The 10,221-nt window shown below is 40.6% G+C and overlaps 24 non-coding genes and 14 pseudogenes across 24 annotated transcripts; all 38 read left to right on the top strand.

The window, feature by feature from the left end:
* Positions 1-28: 28 nt before the first annotated feature.
* LOC114780812 (5S ribosomal RNA) lies at positions 29-147 on the top strand. Its single transcript, XR_003747368.1, has one exon. It is a non-coding gene; the product is annotated as a 5S ribosomal RNA (ribosomal RNA).
* Positions 148-290: 143 nt separating this feature from the next.
* LOC114780813 (5S ribosomal RNA) lies at positions 291-409 on the top strand. Its single transcript, XR_003747369.1, has one exon. It is a non-coding gene; the product is annotated as a 5S ribosomal RNA (ribosomal RNA).
* Positions 410-551: 142 nt separating this feature from the next.
* On the top strand, positions 552-670 carry LOC114780814 (5S ribosomal RNA). Its single transcript, XR_003747370.1, has one exon. It is a non-coding gene; the product is annotated as a 5S ribosomal RNA (ribosomal RNA).
* Positions 671-1,031: 361 nt separating this feature from the next.
* Positions 1,032-1,150, top strand: LOC114780829 (5S ribosomal RNA). Its single transcript, XR_003747385.1, has one exon. It is a non-coding gene; the product is annotated as a 5S ribosomal RNA (ribosomal RNA).
* A 144-nt stretch (positions 1,151-1,294) lies between these two features.
* LOC114780784 (uncharacterized) lies at positions 1,295-1,413 on the top strand (annotated as a pseudogene).
* Positions 1,414-1,549: 136 nt separating this feature from the next.
* LOC114780815 (5S ribosomal RNA) lies at positions 1,550-1,668 on the top strand. The gene has a single exon (XR_003747371.1). It is a non-coding gene; the product is annotated as a 5S ribosomal RNA (ribosomal RNA).
* A 144-nt stretch (positions 1,669-1,812) lies between these two features.
* LOC114780816 (5S ribosomal RNA) lies at positions 1,813-1,931 on the top strand. Its single transcript, XR_003747372.1, has one exon. It is a non-coding gene; the product is annotated as a 5S ribosomal RNA (ribosomal RNA).
* A 143-nt stretch (positions 1,932-2,074) lies between these two features.
* LOC114780817 (5S ribosomal RNA) lies at positions 2,075-2,193 on the top strand. The gene has a single exon (XR_003747373.1). It is a non-coding gene; the product is annotated as a 5S ribosomal RNA (ribosomal RNA).
* A 144-nt stretch (positions 2,194-2,337) lies between these two features.
* LOC114780818 (5S ribosomal RNA) lies at positions 2,338-2,456 on the top strand. Its single transcript, XR_003747374.1, has one exon. It is a non-coding gene; the product is annotated as a 5S ribosomal RNA (ribosomal RNA).
* Positions 2,457-2,599: 143 nt separating this feature from the next.
* LOC114780820 (5S ribosomal RNA) lies at positions 2,600-2,718 on the top strand. Its single transcript, XR_003747376.1, has one exon. It is a non-coding gene; the product is annotated as a 5S ribosomal RNA (ribosomal RNA).
* A 145-nt stretch (positions 2,719-2,863) lies between these two features.
* Positions 2,864-2,982, top strand: LOC114780745 (5S ribosomal RNA). Its single transcript, XR_003747326.1, has one exon. It is a non-coding gene; the product is annotated as a 5S ribosomal RNA (ribosomal RNA).
* A 144-nt stretch (positions 2,983-3,126) lies between these two features.
* LOC114780835 (5S ribosomal RNA) lies at positions 3,127-3,245 on the top strand. Its single transcript, XR_003747391.1, has one exon. It is a non-coding gene; the product is annotated as a 5S ribosomal RNA (ribosomal RNA).
* A 143-nt stretch (positions 3,246-3,388) lies between these two features.
* LOC114780755 (5S ribosomal RNA) lies at positions 3,389-3,507 on the top strand. The gene has a single exon (XR_003747335.1). It is a non-coding gene; the product is annotated as a 5S ribosomal RNA (ribosomal RNA).
* Positions 3,508-3,651: 144 nt separating this feature from the next.
* On the top strand, positions 3,652-3,772 carry LOC114780775 (uncharacterized; annotated as a pseudogene).
* A 144-nt stretch (positions 3,773-3,916) lies between these two features.
* LOC114780768 (uncharacterized) lies at positions 3,917-4,035 on the top strand (annotated as a pseudogene).
* A 143-nt stretch (positions 4,036-4,178) lies between these two features.
* Positions 4,179-4,297, top strand: LOC114780776 (uncharacterized; annotated as a pseudogene).
* Positions 4,298-4,441: 144 nt separating this feature from the next.
* LOC114780827 (5S ribosomal RNA) lies at positions 4,442-4,560 on the top strand. Its single transcript, XR_003747383.1, has one exon. It is a non-coding gene; the product is annotated as a 5S ribosomal RNA (ribosomal RNA).
* Positions 4,561-4,703: 143 nt separating this feature from the next.
* On the top strand, positions 4,704-4,822 carry LOC114780753 (5S ribosomal RNA). Its single transcript, XR_003747333.1, has one exon. It is a non-coding gene; the product is annotated as a 5S ribosomal RNA (ribosomal RNA).
* Positions 4,823-4,966: 144 nt separating this feature from the next.
* On the top strand, positions 4,967-5,085 carry LOC114780786 (uncharacterized; annotated as a pseudogene).
* A 144-nt stretch (positions 5,086-5,229) lies between these two features.
* LOC114780821 (5S ribosomal RNA) lies at positions 5,230-5,348 on the top strand. Its single transcript, XR_003747377.1, has one exon. It is a non-coding gene; the product is annotated as a 5S ribosomal RNA (ribosomal RNA).
* A 143-nt stretch (positions 5,349-5,491) lies between these two features.
* LOC114780823 (5S ribosomal RNA) lies at positions 5,492-5,610 on the top strand. The gene has a single exon (XR_003747379.1). It is a non-coding gene; the product is annotated as a 5S ribosomal RNA (ribosomal RNA).
* A 146-nt stretch (positions 5,611-5,756) lies between these two features.
* Positions 5,757-5,875, top strand: LOC114780785 (uncharacterized; annotated as a pseudogene).
* Positions 5,876-6,019: 144 nt separating this feature from the next.
* On the top strand, positions 6,020-6,138 carry LOC114780779 (uncharacterized; annotated as a pseudogene).
* A 144-nt stretch (positions 6,139-6,282) lies between these two features.
* LOC114780748 (5S ribosomal RNA) lies at positions 6,283-6,402 on the top strand. The gene has a single exon (XR_003747329.1). It is a non-coding gene; the product is annotated as a 5S ribosomal RNA (ribosomal RNA).
* A 145-nt stretch (positions 6,403-6,547) lies between these two features.
* LOC114780754 (5S ribosomal RNA) lies at positions 6,548-6,666 on the top strand. Its single transcript, XR_003747334.1, has one exon. It is a non-coding gene; the product is annotated as a 5S ribosomal RNA (ribosomal RNA).
* Positions 6,667-6,810: 144 nt separating this feature from the next.
* LOC114780826 (5S ribosomal RNA) lies at positions 6,811-6,929 on the top strand. Its single transcript, XR_003747382.1, has one exon. It is a non-coding gene; the product is annotated as a 5S ribosomal RNA (ribosomal RNA).
* Positions 6,930-7,074: 145 nt separating this feature from the next.
* On the top strand, positions 7,075-7,193 carry LOC114780822 (5S ribosomal RNA). The gene has a single exon (XR_003747378.1). It is a non-coding gene; the product is annotated as a 5S ribosomal RNA (ribosomal RNA).
* A 143-nt stretch (positions 7,194-7,336) lies between these two features.
* Positions 7,337-7,455, top strand: LOC114780771 (uncharacterized; annotated as a pseudogene).
* A 144-nt stretch (positions 7,456-7,599) lies between these two features.
* LOC114780743 (5S ribosomal RNA) lies at positions 7,600-7,717 on the top strand. The gene has a single exon (XR_003747324.1). It is a non-coding gene; the product is annotated as a 5S ribosomal RNA (ribosomal RNA).
* Positions 7,718-7,860: 143 nt separating this feature from the next.
* On the top strand, positions 7,861-7,980 carry LOC114780828 (5S ribosomal RNA). Its single transcript, XR_003747384.1, has one exon. It is a non-coding gene; the product is annotated as a 5S ribosomal RNA (ribosomal RNA).
* Positions 7,981-8,124: 144 nt separating this feature from the next.
* On the top strand, positions 8,125-8,243 carry LOC114780750 (5S ribosomal RNA). Its single transcript, XR_003747330.1, has one exon. It is a non-coding gene; the product is annotated as a 5S ribosomal RNA (ribosomal RNA).
* Positions 8,244-8,387: 144 nt separating this feature from the next.
* Positions 8,388-8,506, top strand: LOC114780769 (uncharacterized; annotated as a pseudogene).
* Positions 8,507-8,650: 144 nt separating this feature from the next.
* Positions 8,651-8,768, top strand: LOC114780787 (uncharacterized; annotated as a pseudogene).
* A 143-nt stretch (positions 8,769-8,911) lies between these two features.
* Positions 8,912-9,029, top strand: LOC114780764 (5S ribosomal RNA). The gene has a single exon (XR_003747344.1). It is a non-coding gene; the product is annotated as a 5S ribosomal RNA (ribosomal RNA).
* Positions 9,030-9,173: 144 nt separating this feature from the next.
* On the top strand, positions 9,174-9,292 carry LOC114780783 (uncharacterized; annotated as a pseudogene).
* A 143-nt stretch (positions 9,293-9,435) lies between these two features.
* Positions 9,436-9,554, top strand: LOC114780780 (uncharacterized; annotated as a pseudogene).
* A 146-nt stretch (positions 9,555-9,700) lies between these two features.
* Positions 9,701-9,819, top strand: LOC114780777 (uncharacterized; annotated as a pseudogene).
* Positions 9,820-9,963: 144 nt separating this feature from the next.
* LOC114780789 (uncharacterized) lies at positions 9,964-10,079 on the top strand (annotated as a pseudogene).
* The last annotated feature ends 142 nt before the right edge of the window (positions 10,080-10,221 follow it).

The raw sequence follows: 10,221 nt of genomic DNA on the forward strand, positions 1-10,221 counted from the left end.
TAAAGTCCAAGATTTTCAAGCAGAGATTGCTTACGGCCATACCAGCCCAAGAACGCCCGGTCTCGTCTGATCTCGGAAGCTAAGAAGGCTTGGGCCTGGTTAGTACTTGGATGGGAGACCTCCTGGGAATACCAGGTGCTGTAAGCTTTAACTGTTGAAAAACTTTTAAAATGAAGTTTTTTTGCATCGCTTTGTTAGTTTTTTTCTAAAGTAAGTTAAGAGGTATTTTCACTCTGTGATATGTTTTCAAGCCTAGGTTGTTTAAAGTCCAAGATTTTCAAGCAGAGATTGCTTACGGCCATACCAGCCCAAGAACGCCCGGTCTCGTCTGATCTCGGAAGCTAAGAAGGCTTGGGCCTGGTTAGTACTTGGATGGGAGACCTCCTGGGAATACCAGGTGCTGTAAGCTTTAACTGTTGAAAAACTTTTAAAATGAAGTTTTTTTGCATCGCTTTGTTAGTTTTTTTCTAAAGTAAGTTAAGAGGTATTTTCACTCTGTGATATGTTTTCAAGCCTAGGTTGTTTAAAGTCCAAGATTTCAAGCAGAGCTTGCTTACGGCCATACCAGCCCAAGAACGCCCGGTCTCGTCTGATCTCGGAAGCTAAGAAGGCTTGGGCCTGGTTAGTACTTGGATGGGAGACCTCCTGGGAATACCAGGTGCTGTAAGCTTTAACTGTTTAAAAAACTTTTCAAAATGAATTTTTTTTGCATCGCTTTGTTGTTTTTTTTCTAAAGTAAGTTAAGAAGTATTTTCACTCTGTGATATGTTTTCATTGACATTTACAGCATTTATCAGACGCCCTTATCCAGAGCGACTTACAATCAGTATTTACAGGGACAGTCTCCCTGGAGCAACTTAGGGTTAAGTGTCTTGCTCAGGGACACAATGGTAGTAAGTGGGATTTGAACCCGGGTCTTCTGGTTCACAGGCGAGTGTCTTACCCACTAGGCTACTACCACCGTAGTAGCCTAGTGGCCTAGGTAGTTTAAGCCTAGGTAGTTTAAAGTCCAAGATTTTCAAGCAGAGATTGCTTACGTCCATACCAGCCCAACAACGCCCGGTCTCGTCTGATCTCGGAAGCTAAGAAGGCTTGGGCCTGGTTAGTACTTGGATGGGAGACCTCCTGGGAATACCAGGTGCTGTAAGCTTTAACTGTTGAAAAACTTTTTAAAATGAAGTTTTTTTGCATCGCTTTGTTAGTTTTTTTCTAAAGTAAGTTAAGAGGTATTTTCACTCTGTGATATATTTTCAAGCCAAGGTTGTTTAAAGTCCAAGATTTTCAAGCAGAGATTGCTTACGGCCATACCAGCCCAAGAACGTCTGGTCTCGTCTGATCTCTGAAGCTAAGAAGGCTTGGGCCTGGTTAGTACTTGGATGGGAGACCTCCTGGGAATACCAGGTGCTTTAACTGTTGAAAATTTTTTAAAATCAAGTTTTTTTGCATCGCTTTGTTAGTTTTTTTCTAAAGTAATTTAAGAGGTATTTTCACTCTGTGATATGTTTTCAAGCCTAGGTTGTTTAAAGTCCAAGATTTTCAAGCAGAGATTGCTTACGGCCATACCAGCCCAAGAACGCCCGGTCTCGTCTGATCTCGGAAGCTAAGAAGGCTTGGGCCTGGTTAGTACTTGGATGGGAGACCTCCTGGGAATACCAGGTGCTGTAAGCTTTAACTGTTGAAAAACTTTTTAAAATGAAGTTTTTTTGCATCGCTTTGTTAGTTTTTTTCTAAAGTAAGTTAAGAGGTATTTTCACTCTGTGATATGTTTTCAAGCCTAGGTTGTTTAAAGTCCAAGATTTTCAAGCAGAGATTGCTTACGGCCATACCAGCCCAAGAACGCCCGGTCTCGTCTGATCTCGGAAGCTAAGAAGGCTTGGGCCTGGTTAGTACTTGGATGGGAGACCTCCTGGGAATACCAGGTGCTGTAAGCTTTAACTGTTGAAAAACTTTTAAAATGAAGTTTTTTTGCATCGCTTTGTTAGTTTTTTTCTAAAGTAAGTTAAGAGGTATTTTCACTCTGTGATATGTTTTCAAGCCTAGGTTGTTTAAAGTCCAAGATTTTCAAGCAGAGATTGCTTACGGCCATACCAGCCCAAGAACGCCCGGTCTCGTCTGATCTCGGAAGCTAAGAAGGCTTGGGCCTGGTTAGTACTTGGATGGGAGACCTCCTGGGAATACCAGGTGCTGTAAGCTTTAACTGTTGAAAAACTTTTTAAAATGAAGTTTTTTTGCATCGCTTTGTTAGTTTTTTTCTAAAGTAAGTTAAGAGGTATTTTCACTCTGTGATATGTTTTCAAGCCTAGGTTGTTTAAAGTCCAAGATTTTCAAGCAGAGATTGCTTACGGCCATACCAGCCCAAGAACGCCCGGTCTCGTCTGATCTCGGAAGCTAAGAAGGCTTGGGCCTGGTTAGTACTTGGATGGGAGACCTCCTGGGAATACCAGGTGCTGTAAGCTTTAACTGTTGAAAACTTTTTAAAATGAAGTTTTTTTGCATCGCTTTGTTAGTTTTTTTCTAAAGTAAGTTAAGAGGTATTTTCACTCTGTGATATGTTTTCAAGCCTAGGTTGTTTAAAGTCCAAGATTTTCAAGCAGAGATTGCTTACGGCCATACCAGCCCAAGAACGCCCGGTCTCGTCTGATCTCGGAAGCTAAGAAGGCTTGGGCCTGGTTAGTACTTGGATGGGAGACCTCCTGGGAATACCAGGTGCTGTAAGCTTTAACTGTTGAAAAACTTTTTAAAAATGAAGTTTTTTTGCATCGCTTTGTTAGTTTTTTTCTAAAGTAAGTTAAGAGGTATTTTCACTCTGTGATATGTTTTCAAGCCTAGATTGTTTAAAGTCCAAGATTTTCAAGCAGAGATTGCTTACGGCCATACCAGCCCAAGAACGCCCGGTCTCGTCTGATCTCGGAAGCTAAGAAGGCTTGGGCCTGGTTAGTACTTGGATGGTAGACCTCCTGGAAATACCAGGTGCTGTAAGCTTTAACTGTTGAAAAACATTTTAAAATGAAGCTTTTTTGCATCGCTTTGTTAGTTTTTTTCTAAAGTAAGTTAAGAGGTATTTTCACACTGTGATATGTTTTCAAGCCTAGGTTGTTTAAAGTCCAAGATTTTCAAGCAGAGATTGCTTACGGCCATACCAGCCCAAGAACGCCCAGTCTCGTCTGATCTCGGAAGCTAAGAAGGCTTGGGCCTGGTTAGTACTTGGATGGGAGACCTCCTGGGAATACCAGGTGCTGTAAGCTTTAACTGTTGAAAAACTTCTTAAATGAAGTTTTTTTGCATCGCTTTGTTAGTTTTTTAATAAAGTAAGTTAAGAGGTATTTTCACTCTGTGATATGTTTTAAAGCCTAGGTTGTTTAAAGTCCAAGATTTTCAAAAAGAGATTGCTTACAGCCATACCAGCCCAAGAACGCCCGGTCTCGTCTGATCTCGGAAGCTAAGAAGGCTTGGGCCTGGTTAGTACTTGGATGGCAGACCTCCTGGAAATACCAGGTGCTGTAAGCTTTAACTGTTGAAAAACTTTTTAAAATGAAGTTTTTTTGCATCGCTTTGTTAGTTTTTTTCTAAAGTAAGTTAAGAGGTATTTTCACTCTGTGATATGTTTTCAAGCCTAGGTTGTTTAAAGTCCAAGATTTTCAAGCAGCGATTGCTTACGGCCATACCAGCCCAAGAACGCCCGGTCTCGTCTGATGTCGGAAGCTAAGAAGGCTTGGGCCTGGTTAGTACTTGGAATGGGAGACCTCCTGGGAAATACCAGGTGCTGTAAGCTTTAACTGTTGAAAAACTTTTTAAAATGAAGTTTTTTTGCATCGCTTTGTTAGTTTTTTTCTAAAGTAAGTTAAGAGGTATTTTCACTCTGTGATATGTTTTCAAGCCTAGGTTGTTTAAAGTCCAAGATTTTCAAGCAGAGATTGCTTACGGCCATACCAGCCCAAGAACGCCCGGTCTCGTCTGATCTCGGAAGCTAAGAAGGCTTGGCCCTGGTTAGTACTTGGATGGCAGACCTCCTGGAAATACCAGGTGCTGTAAGCTTTAACTGTTGAAAAACTTTTTAAAATGAAGTTTTTTTGCATCGCTTTGTTAGTTTTTTCTAAAGTAAGTTAAGAGGTATTTTCACTCTGTGATATGTTTTCAAGCCTATGTTGTTTAAAGTCCAAGATTTTCAAGCAGAGATTGCTTACGTCCATACCAGCCCAAGAACGCCCGGTCTCATCTGATCTCAAAGGCTAAGAAGGCTTGGGCCTGGTTAGTACTTGGATGGGGGACCTTCTGGGAATACCAGGTGCTGTAAGCTTTAACTGTTGAAAAACTTTTTAAAATGAAGTTTTTTTGCATCGCTTTGTTAGTTTTTTTCTAAAGTAAGTTAAGAATAATTTTCACTCTGTGATATGTTTTCAATCCTAGGTTGTTTAAGGTCCAAAATTTTCAAGCAGAGAATGCTTACGGCCATACCAGCCCAAGAACGCCCGGTCTCGTCTGATCTCGGAAGCTAAGAAGGCTTGGGCCTGGTTAGTACTTGGATGGGAGACCTCCTGGAAATACCAGGTGCTGTAAGCTTTAACTGTTGAAAAACTTTTTAAAATGAAGTTTTTTTGCATCGCTTTGTTAGTTTTTTCTAAAGTAAGTTAAGAGGTATTTTCACTCTGTGATATGTTTTCAAGCCTAGGTTGTTTAAAGTCCAAGATTTTCAAGCAGAGATTGCTTACGGCCATACCAGCCCAAGAACGCCCGGTCTCGTCTGATCTCGGAAGCTAAGAAGGCTTGGGCCTGGTTAGTACTTGGATGGCAGACCTCCTGGAAATACCAGGTGCTGTAAGCTTTAACTGTTGAAAAACTTTTTAAAATGAAGTTTTTTTGCATCGCTTTGTTAGTTTTTTCTAGAGGTAAGTTAAGAGGTATTTTCACTCTGTGATATGTTTTCAAGCCTAGGTTGTTTAAAGTCCAAGATTTTCAAGCAGAGATTGCTTACGGCCATACTAGCCCAAGAACGCCCGGTCTCGTCTAATCTCAGAAGCTAAGAAGGCTTGGGACTGGTTAGTACTTGGATGGGAGACCTCCTGGAAATACCAGGTGCTGTAAGCTTTAACTGTTGAAAAACTTTTTAAAATGAAGTTTTTTTGCATCGCTTTGTTAGTTTTTTTCTAAAGTAAGTTAAGAGGTATTTTCACTCTGTGATATGTTTTCAAGCCTAGGTTGTTTATAGTCCAAGATTTTCAAGCAGAGACTGCTTACGGCCATACCAGCCCAAGAACGCCCGGTCTCGTCTGATCTCGGAAGCTAAGAAGGCTTGGGCCTGGTTAGTACTTGGATGGGAGACCTCCTGGGAATACCAGGTGCTGTAAGCTTTAACTGTTGAAAAACTTTTTAAATGAAGTTTTTTTGCATCGCTTCGTTAGTTTTTTTCTAAAGTAAGTTAAGAGAAATTTTCACTCTGTGATATGTTTTCAAGCCTAGGTTGTTTAAGGTCCAAAATTTTCAAGCAGAGAATGCTTACGGCCATACCAGCCCAAGAACGCCCGGTCTCATCTGATCTCGGAAGCTAAGAAGGCTTGGGCCTGGATAGTACTTGGATGGGAGACCTCCAGGGAATACCAGGTGCTGTAAGCTTTAACTGTTGAAAAACTTTTTAAAAAAATGAAGTTTTTTTGCATCGCTTTGTTAGTTTTTTCTAAAGTAAGTTAAGAGGTATTTTCACTCTGTGATATATTTTCAAGTCTAGATTGTTTAAAGTCCAAAATTTTCAAGCAGAGCTTGCTCACGGCCATACCAGCCCAAGAACGCCCGGTCTCGTCTGATCTCGGAAGCTAAGAAGGCTTGGGCCTGGTTAGTACTTGGATGGTAGACCTCCTTGAAATACCATGTACTGTAAGCTTTAACGGTTGAAAAACATTTTAAAATGAAGCTTTTTTGCATCGCTTTGTTAGTTTTTTTCTAAAGTAAGTTAAGAGGTATTTTCACTCTGTGATATGTTTTCAAGCCTAGGTTGTTTAAAGTCCAAGATTTTCAAGCAGAGATTGCTTACGGCCATACTAGCCCAAGAACGCCCGGTCTCGTCTGATCTCAGAAGCTAAGAAGGCTTGGGACTGGTTAGTACTTGGATGGGAGACCTCCTGGAAATACCAGGTGCTGTAAGCTTTAACTGTTGAAAAACTTTTTAAAATGAAGTTTTTTTGCATCGCTTTGTTAGTTTTTTTCTAAAGTAAGTTAAGAGGTATTTTCACTCTGTGATATGTTTTCAAGCCTAGGTTGTTTAAAGTCCAAGATTTTCAAGCAGAGACTGCTTACGGCCATACCAGCCCAAGAACGCCCGGTCTCGTCTGATCTCGGAAGCTAAGAAGGCTTGGGCCTGGTTAGTACTTGGATGGGAGACCTCCTGGGAATACCAGGTGCTTGTAAGCTTTAACTGTTGAAAAACTTTTTAAAATGAAGTTTTTTTGCATCGCTTTCGTTAGTTTTTTTCTAAAGTAAGTTAAGAGGTATTTTCACTCTGTGATATGTTTTCAAGCCTAGGTTGTTTAAAGTCCAAGATTTTCAAGCAGAGAATGCTTACGGCCATACCAGCCCAAGAACGCCCGGTCTCGTCTGATCTCGGAAGCTAAGAAGGCTTGGGCCTGGTTAGTACTTGGATGGCAGACCTCCTGGAAATACCAGGTGCTGTAAGCTTTAACTGTTGAAAAAATTTTTAATATGAAGTTTTTTTGCATCGCTTTGTTAGTTTTTTTCTAAAGTAAGTTAAGAGGTATTTTCACTCTGTGATATGTTTTCAAGCCTAGGTTGTTTAAAGTCCAAGATTTTCAAGCAGAGATTGCTCACGGCCATACCAGCCCAAGAACGCCCGGTCTCGTCTGATCTCGGAAGCTAAGAAGGCTTGGGCCTGGTTAGTACTTGGATGGGAGACCTCCTGGGAATACCAGGTGCTGTAAGCTTTAACTGTTGAAAAACTTTTTAAAATGAAGCTTTTTTTGCATCGCTTTGTTAGTTTTTTTCTAAAGTAAGTTAAGAGGTATTTTCACACTGTGATATGTTTTCAAGCCTAGGTTGTTTAAAGTCCAAGATTTTCAAGCAGAGATTGCTTACGGCCATACCAGCCCAAGAACGCCCGGTCTCGTCTGATCTCGGAAGCTAAGAAGGCTTGGGCCTGGTTAGTACTTGGATGGGAGACCTCCTGGGAATACCAGGTGCTGTAAGCTTTAACTGTTGAAAAACTTCTTAAATGAAGTTTTTTTGCATCGCTTTGTTAGTTTTTTTATAAAGTAAGTTAAGAGGTATTTTCACTCTGTGATATGTTTTAAAGCCTAGGTTGTTTAAAGTCCAAGATTTTCAAGAAGAGATTGCTTAAGGCCATACCAGCCCAAGAACGCCCGGTCTCGTCTGATCTCGGAAGCTAAGAAGGCTTGGGCCTGGTTAGTACTTGGATGGCAGACCTCCTGGAAATACCAGGTGCTGTAAGCTTTAACTGTTGAAAAACTTTTTAAAATGAAGTTTTTTTGCATCGCTTTGTTAGTTTTTTTCTAAAGTAAGTTAAGAGGTATTTTCACTCTGTGATATGTTTTCAAGCCTAGGTTGTTTAAAGTCCAAGATTTTCAAGCAGAGATTGCTTACGGCCATACCAGCCCAAGAACGCCCGGTCTCGTCTGATCTCGGAAGCTAAAAGGCTTGGGCCTGGTTAGTACTTGGATGGGAGACCTCCTGGGAATACCAGGTGCTGTAAGCTTTAACTGTTGAAATTTTTTTTAAAATGAAGTTTTTTTGCATCGCTTTGTTAGTTTTTTCTAAAGTAAGTTAAGAGGTATTTTCACTCTGTGATATGTTTTCAAGCCTAGGTTGTTTAAAGTCCAAGATTTTCAAACAGAGATTGCTTACGGCCATACCAGCCCAAGAACGCCCGGTCTCGTCTGATCTCGGAAGCTAAGAAGGCTTGGGCCTGGTTAGTACTTGGATGGGAGACCTCCTGGGAAATACCAGGTGCTGTAAGCTTTAACTGTTGAAAAACTTTTTAAAATGAAGTTTTTTTGCATCGCTTTGTTAGTTTTTTTCTAAAGTAAGTTAAGAGGTATTTTCACTCTGTGATATGTTTTCAAGCCTAGGTTGTTTAAAGTCCAAGATTTTCAAGCAGCGATTGCTTACGGCCATACCAGCCCAAGAACGCCCGGTCTCGTCTGATGTCGGAAGCTAAGAAGGCTTGGGCCTGGTTAGTACTTGAATGGGAGACCTCCTGGGAAAACCAGGTGCTGTAAGCTTTAACTGTTGAAAAACTTTTTAAAATAAAGTTTTTTTGCATCGCTTTGTTAGTTTTTTTCTAAAGTAAATTAAGAGGTATTTTCACTCTGTGGTATGTTTTCAAGCCTAGGTTGTTTAAAGTCCAAGATTTTCAAGCATAGGTTGCTTACGGCCATACCAGCCCAAGAACGCCCGGTCTCGTCTGATCTCGGAAGCTAAGAAGGCTTGGCCCTGGTTAGTACTTGGATGGCAGACCTCCTGGAAATACCAGGTGCTGTAAGCTTTAACTGTTGAAAAACTTTTTAAAATGAAGTTTTTTTTGCATCGCTTTGTTAGTTTTTTCTAAAGTAAGTTAAGAGGTATTTTCACTCTGTGATATGTTTTCAAGCCTATGTTGTTTAAAGTCCAAGATTTTCAAGCAGAGATTGCTTACGTCCATACCAGCCCAAGAACGCCCGGTCTCATCTGATCTCAAAGGCTAAGAAGGCTTGGGCCTGGTTAGTACTTGGATGGGGACCTTCTGGGAATACCAGGTGCTGTAAGCTTTAACTGTTGAAAAACTTTTTAAAATGAAGTTTTTTTGCATCGCTTTGTTAGTTTTTTTCTAAAGTAAGTTAAGAGAAATTTTCACTCTGTGATATGTTTTCAAGCCTAGGTTGTTTAAGGTCCAAATTTTCAAGCAGAGAATGCTTACGGCCATACCAGCCCAAGAACGCCCGGTCTCGTCTGATCTCGGAAGCTAAGAAGGCTTGGGCCTGGTTAGTACTTGGATGGAGACCTCCTGGAAATACCAGGTGCTGTAAGCTTTAACTGTTGAAAAACTTTTTAAAATGAAGTTTTTTTGCATCGCTTTGTTAGTTTTTTTCTAAAGTAAGTTAAGAGGTATTTTCACTCTGTGATATGTTTTCAAGCCTAGGTTGTTTAAAGTCCAAGATTTTCAAGCAGAGATTGCTTACGGCCATACCAGCCCAAGAACGCCCGGTCTCATCTGATCTCAAAGGCTAAGAAGGCTTGGGCCTGGTTAGTACTTGGATGGCAGACCTCCTGGAAATACCAGGTGCTGTAAGCTTTAACTGTTGAAAAACTTTTTAAAATGAAGGTTTTTTGCATCGCTTTGTTAGTTTTTTCTATAGTAAGTTAAGAGGTATTTTCACTCTGTGATATGTTTTCAAGCCTAGGTTGTTTAAAGTCCAAGATTTTCAAGCAGAGATTGCTTACGGCCATACTAGCCCAAGAACGCCCGGTCTCGTCTGATCTCAGAAGCTAAGAAGGCTTGGGACTGGTTAGTACTTGGATGGGAGACCTCCTGGAAATACCAGGTGCTGTAAGCTTTAACTGTTGAAAAACTTTTTTAAAATGAAGTTTTTTTTGCATCGCTTTGTTAGTTTTTTTCTAAAGTAAGTTAAGAGGTATTTTCACTCTGTGATATGTTTTCAAGCCTAGGTTGTTTATAGTCCAAGATTTTCAAGCAGAGACTGCTTACGGCCATACCAGCCCAAGAACGCCCGGTCTCGTCTGATCTCATAAGCTAAGAAGGCTTTGGCCTGGTTAGTACTTGGATGGGAGACCTCCTGGGAATACCAGGTGTTGTAAGCTTTAACTGTTGAAAAACTTTTTTAAATGAAGTTTTTTTGCATCGCTTCGTTAGTTTTTTTCTAAAGTAAGTTAAGAGAAATTTTCACTCTGTGATATGTTTTCAAGCCTAGGTTGTTTAAGGTCCAAAATTTTCAAGCAGAGAATGCTTACGGCCATACCAGCCCAAGAACGCCCGGTTCGTCTATCTCGGAGCTAAGAGGCTTGGGCCTGGTTAGTACTTGGATGGGAGACCTCATGGGAATTACCAGGTGCTGTAAGCTTTAACTGTTGAAAAACTTTTTAAAAAATGAGTTTTTTTGCATCGCTTTGTTAGGTTTTTTTCTAAAGTAAGTTAAGAGGTATTTTCACTCTGTGATATATTTTCAAGTCCTAGATTGTTTAAAGTCCAAAAATTTTCAAGCA

This window comes from Denticeps clupeoides, unplaced genomic scaffold (genome assembly GCF_900700375.1).
Source record: "Denticeps clupeoides unplaced genomic scaffold, fDenClu1.1, whole genome shotgun sequence".
Taxonomy (NCBI): Eukaryota; Metazoa; Chordata; class Actinopteri; order Clupeiformes; family Denticipitidae; genus Denticeps; species Denticeps clupeoides.